The sequence below is a fragment of the Alosa sapidissima genome, chromosome 3 (assembly GCF_018492685.1).
Source record: "Alosa sapidissima isolate fAloSap1 chromosome 3, fAloSap1.pri, whole genome shotgun sequence".
Classification (NCBI taxonomy): Eukaryota; Metazoa; Chordata; class Actinopteri; order Clupeiformes; family Clupeidae; genus Alosa; species Alosa sapidissima.
This window is the reverse complement of record NC_055959.1, coordinates 22,787,847-22,792,759: the sequence shown is the minus strand read 5'-3', so window position 1 is coordinate 22,792,759 and position 4,913 is coordinate 22,787,847. Positions and strand designations below refer to the sequence as shown.

Genomic DNA, 4,913 nt, shown 5'->3' with positions numbered 1-4,913 from the left:
GGGATTAGTGTGTGCTTCACCTCACTGTGTGTACACTGTGTGCTGTGTGTGTTTCATTAATTTACGGATTGGGATAAATGCAGAGACCAAATTTCCCTCAAGGGATCAAAAGAGTATATATACATATACTTATACTTACTTATACATATTACTCACAATACTGTCAACTACACTTCAATGCAAGTAATTGCAACAGTTGCTATGATAACAAAAGCAGTAATAGCTTGTATAAATAGTGTTCACATGCAACAACTGACTACATTATAGCTGCAAAAGGCTGGCACTGGGAAACTCACACAAATATTTGTCTGGGAGTTTCATTGTGAATACATGGTCAAATGCAATTGGGATTCATTAAAACTGAAGATATGAATCATAGTCTGAGGAAATGTAATTTTATTTTTTTAGGTTGCAGTGAAATTTGCATTTTGGTATGTGTGCCAGTTATTGCAGAAATGCAGTTATTGTGCCATCTTCGGTTTGTTAATGCGTGTTGACATGGTTATGACAGGTGACATGTCTTGAATGGGTGTGTGTGTAACACACCCTTGACTGGCATCTCAACCTGAACCACACCCTCACACATACCAGCACAGAACAGGTGCAAGGAGCACATCGAAACCATCACTGTAAACCAACTACCATAACCAGCACAACACAGGAAATCATAGCTCAAATCAATGAGCCTTTAATCCTTTTAAATGCTTAGTTAAAGACAGTTGAACTTGAAAGACCTCCCAAACTGTAATTTGTCTATAACTTAATTCCTCAAGGTGACATGACAAACATGACAACATTTTTAGCTAGACTTTCCACTCCACCACACAACCTCCTGTCTGATGTGAGCTTTTCTTTGTGCTCCAGGAACTCTGGTACTAGGCTGTAGGCTGAAGGCAGTGTTTTAGAGGACAGGTCAGTCAACTGACCATCCACCATACACATCCACCACCCCACATTTTCCGTTTTGAAGAGGAGAGTTGAAGAGGAGCATTCCACATTCCACATTCTTGGAGAATGGAGAACGCAAGACGGCACACCCTGACGACACACAGACATCAGAGATCTCGCCACACCTCAGAGGTGAATTCCACATTGTGCAAATCTCTCGCCTGGAGTGGGCACTACTACTGCTCCAGTGCTACAGACTCCACTGGCACCAGCCCACGCACCTCAGCCAATGTCTCGCTCTCGCGTTCTCGATTCGTTGTCTCTGTACTCTAACCCCATATAGATATATCCATTCTTAAAGGAGTTCCAAATGATGTTGCAAGTTGTATGTTTTGCATATTTATAGCCAGGTTTATGTGTCAGAGGTAAGGCTACTCTGTTATGATGAAATAGTTTGCCAGGTTTATCAGAATCCACAGATACAGTGCCTATAAAGAGTATTCACCCTCAGATATTTCCTCTTTTATTGCTTTAATAAATGAAATCTTTGTCAATTTAATTTGCCCTTTTATTACAATATTAATAACAAAAATCCCCTCTTTAATATCAAAGTAATGTTGATTAATTAAAAATATATAATGCAAAATAAGCGATTGCATAAATATCCCCCCCCCCCCCCCCCCCCTTAAAATGACTGACCTAAATCAACAGTGGTCCAGCCAATAATAGTCTCACAATTAGTGAAATGGAGATCACCTGAGTGCAGTGAATGTGTATAGTATAGTAATATAAAGACACCTGCGTCTGGAAGGTCCATGTAACTGGTCAATCAGTTTTCATGGCTTTAATTCCACCATGAAGACAAAAGAACACTATATATTGTGTTATTGAAAAGCATAAGTGAGGGGATGCAGTTCAGTGAAATCCATCATTAAGGAATGTAAGGAATATGGCAAATGTGCTAATCTGCCTAGAGCAGGCCGTCACCACAAACTAATTAACCGTTCAAGAAGAATAATGGTGCGGGAGGCCACCAAGGCACCTATGAAAAACTTCAGCAGCTGAGATGGGAGAAACTATGTATACAACAACTTTTGTGTGAGTTATTCACCACTCAAAGCTCTATGGGTGAGTGGCAGAGCTCTTATTAAATCTCGACTTAAGTTCGCACAAAGACATGATGTGGGAGACTCCAAGGTCAAATGGAAGAAGTTTGTTGATCTGATGAGACCAAAATCGAGATTTTGGCCATCAGACTAGATGCTTTTGACGGACAGCAAACACTGCACATCGCTCAGTCGCTCATTTTGCGTTATGTATTTTTAGTTAATTAACATTACTTTGTAGAAATCTGCTTTCACTTTGACATTGAAGAGGGGATTTTTGTAAATTATTGTAAAAAAGGGCAAATTAAATTGATCAAGATTCCATCTATACAAGCATCAAATCAATCCCTATATGACCGCCGCTAGCGAAGGTCATATAGGGATTGTCAAAGTTTTTTTTTTTCCCGTCATCTACTTCCTGAATTTTTGGTCAACGATACCCGGGACACCGAACCACCGGGGCACATGAAATTTGGTGGGTATGTAGCCCCACTAGACTTTTACGGAAAATTTTCCTAAATAACTACCTGAACCGTGGCACAGAGGATGAAGAATCTTTTATGGTATGTTGGTCTCAAGGGCCCACATCAACCTGGCCCATAATCACTCATTTGTGATTTGCACCCCCCCCGGTAAAAAATGAAAATGCAATATTATTCTGCTTTAATCACCCCTATCTTCAGTTAAGATGTTCAGAACTGCACCAAATTGTATGTGTATGATTGACCTGGCATTCTCTGGGGGAATGCCAAGTTTCGTAGAATTTCATCCATGGGGGGGTCTGAAAAAAAATAGGTTATGTGTACATTTAGTGACTGTACACTCATTGGCCTGTAGATGGCGGTGCACACATATACACATGCACACACACACAGGTACCCACATACTATCGGTATTAGAACAGCCGATACATAATTACAAATTCAGTAGGATTAAAAGAAAGCCAAAATAAATATTCATCATCATCATCATCATGGCTGCATTTCCAGTATTGGCGATAAGTAGTCGTTTGTCCATTAGATGGCGCATCTTTGCAGTGAGACGTAATTTTGTTGGAAGTTAAAAGTGGGTTGGAAAAACAATTGACGCTTCCTACAAGGACTGTAGTTTACCGCAGAGAACGTCTAATAAGGATAGGACGATGTTCACATGAAATGTAATTCCCATTTCTTCTTGAAGCCGAAATAAATCTGAGGATGTTTATCGGACATGCTTGGTTTTTACTGCAGGTACGTTAATCTTATAATATCAATAAGGACCTAGGTAAGGTTACCGTTAGCGTTGGTTGAGTGATGGAGGCCAATTTGATTGATTGCATTTGTAGAAAACTATAAATGCGGTTATACCAAGCAAATTGATAGCAGCACTGTAATTGTATCTTTCGACTGTCATTTGTTGCACGTGCTACAAAAATCATTCTGTGCAATGGAAGATTTACCAGCGTTACACCGGTCTGATACAGTTTTGATAATGTAACCGAAATGAGTGTCTGTGAGTGACACAGCTTTAATTGCTTACAAAGTTGCTTTACAGACTCTGTTCTGTGTCTGCGTGTTAATTAACTTACATTCAGGAGAGCTCATCACTGGGTGTCTCTTGTTGCCAATCATCTTGTGCCACTAGGAAATACAGAAAAAGGGCCCGTTACACAAATAACAGCATCACCCAGGTCCAACTAACAGAGCTAAACGAGTGACCCCACACCTGTGGTTCTCAAACTTTTTCTGTAATTTTTGTCATTCTCCATTTTGAATAGGACTGTGCTGTGTATTTTGTGTGTGTGTGCCTGTGTCAGTGTGTTCTCCATCTGCATGCTAAATAGCTTACGTTCAGGAGAGCCCAGCCCTTCATATTTGGCTTCCTTCTGCCAATTAACAGTTGTCACTATGAAATGATAACATACATTACATGTAAAATATCTTACTATCGTTAGTCTTCTGAAGGAGCTCTGGAAGAGGGTGGTGTGGAGGTCGCTGTAACAGTCCTTCGTCATTATCCGGTGTCATTAGAAAATAAAGAAAAACTAAATTATTGGAGTGAACAGTACTTCAAGTTTATCACAATTAGATAAACTAAAGTCAGTGGGCTGAGTAATTGCCACACATGCAACTCATCTTAACCCAGGTCAATATAAGAGGCTAACATTCACATACAGTATGTTAACAATAGGCTATTTACCAGGCCCTGTTTTGTTACAAGTATGTCTAGGTGGGCCATGGGATAGAAAATGTTGAGAACTCCTGGTTTAGGCTAAATAATTGTGATTTCAATTTTGACCTAAATTATGGTTATTATTCCATTATTGAGCAGCACAGCAACGAAAACGGCAACAGCACAGCTGAGCTGTACAATACATCCAGTAAAAAACAATTGCTGCTGTTGGGAGTAACTGTACATGGCTATGAAACAGACACAGATAGTAAATGTAGGGAACAAACAGGGATATATTTGATTAAATAAGGGATTGATGAAGCAGTGGATTTCAGTATGTATGGAAATGTTTGAATAGTAGGCTAGTTAGATCTATCTGCTCATATTGTGTTCCTGATGACAAACTTCACATGACTGAAACCAAAGTGAACTTCAGCTAAGAACCAATTAGATGCTAGGGTGATGATGGTCAAGGTTTTACTGTGTACCTGTGTTGCAGCTGTAAACTGGGCAGGATCTGGAATATGAGTGGGGCTGAACATTGCCTGTGGAACAGAACGTTAATCTTATAATATCAATAAGGACCTAGGTAAGGTTACCGTTAGCGTTGGTTGAGTGATGGAGGCCAATTTGATTGATTGCATTTGTAGAAAACTATAAATGCGATTATACCAAGCAAATTGATAGCAGCACTGTAATTGTATCTTTCGACTGTCATTTGTTGCACGTGCTACAAAAATCATTCTGTGCAATGGAAGATTTACCAAC

The 4,913-nt window shown here is 39.7% G+C and overlaps 1 long non-coding RNA gene across 1 annotated transcript; it reads right to left on the bottom strand.

The window, feature by feature from the left end:
- Positions 1 to 3,473: 3,473 nt before the first annotated feature.
- On the bottom strand, positions 3,474 to 4,701 carry LOC121705540. The gene is made up of 3 exons (XR_006030829.1): positions 4,634 to 4,701; positions 3,919 to 3,978; positions 3,474 to 3,613 (listed from the first exon to the last, which is right to left on the bottom strand). It is a non-coding gene; the product is annotated as an uncharacterized LOC121705540 (long non-coding RNA).
- Between the last annotated feature and the right edge of the window lie 212 nt (positions 4,702 to 4,913).